Source organism: Chrysochloris asiatica, unplaced genomic scaffold (assembly GCF_000296735.1).
Source record: "Chrysochloris asiatica unplaced genomic scaffold, ChrAsi1.0 scaffold00175, whole genome shotgun sequence".
NCBI classification, from domain to species: domain Eukaryota; kingdom Metazoa; phylum Chordata; class Mammalia; order Afrosoricida; family Chrysochloridae; genus Chrysochloris; species Chrysochloris asiatica.
Window position 1 is genome coordinate 5,572,685 of NW_006408693.1, and position 533 is coordinate 5,573,217.

The following is a 533-nucleotide window of genomic DNA, read 5'->3' on the forward strand; positions in this document are numbered from 1 at the left end:
GTTGTTTATTCAAGCTCCAGCTGGGACCCCACCTGCATCCAACGCAGTGGATGAGGGATGGTGCCTCGAACTCCCAGTTATTCAAGCCCGAGCTCTGACTCCACCTGCATCCAACACAGCGGATGAGGGATGGAGCCTCGAACTCTCAGTTAACATTATTCATGCTGGAGTTCGGACTCTACCTGCATCCGATGCAGCGGATAAAGGATGGAGCCCCTAACTCTCAGTTACTCAAGCCCAAGCTCGGACTCCACCTGCATCCGACGCAGCGGATGAGGGATGGAGCCCTCCCCCACCCTTTGTCTGTGGGGGTTTTTATAGAGTTTTCAAACAAGCTTAGGGTTTTTCACCTTTACAATATTTGGATTGGTTGACATTTGGCAAAGTATGAGATGTTATAGTTTAATTGGTCAGTACTGGTGGTCTTTTGTTCTTAGTTAGGATAAGGAAAACATCTGGCATCTGGCCTTGGGTTGTCCTTTCTACTGCTTATCTAGTTCTTGCTGTTGCTAGGGGTGAAAGGATATTCTAAG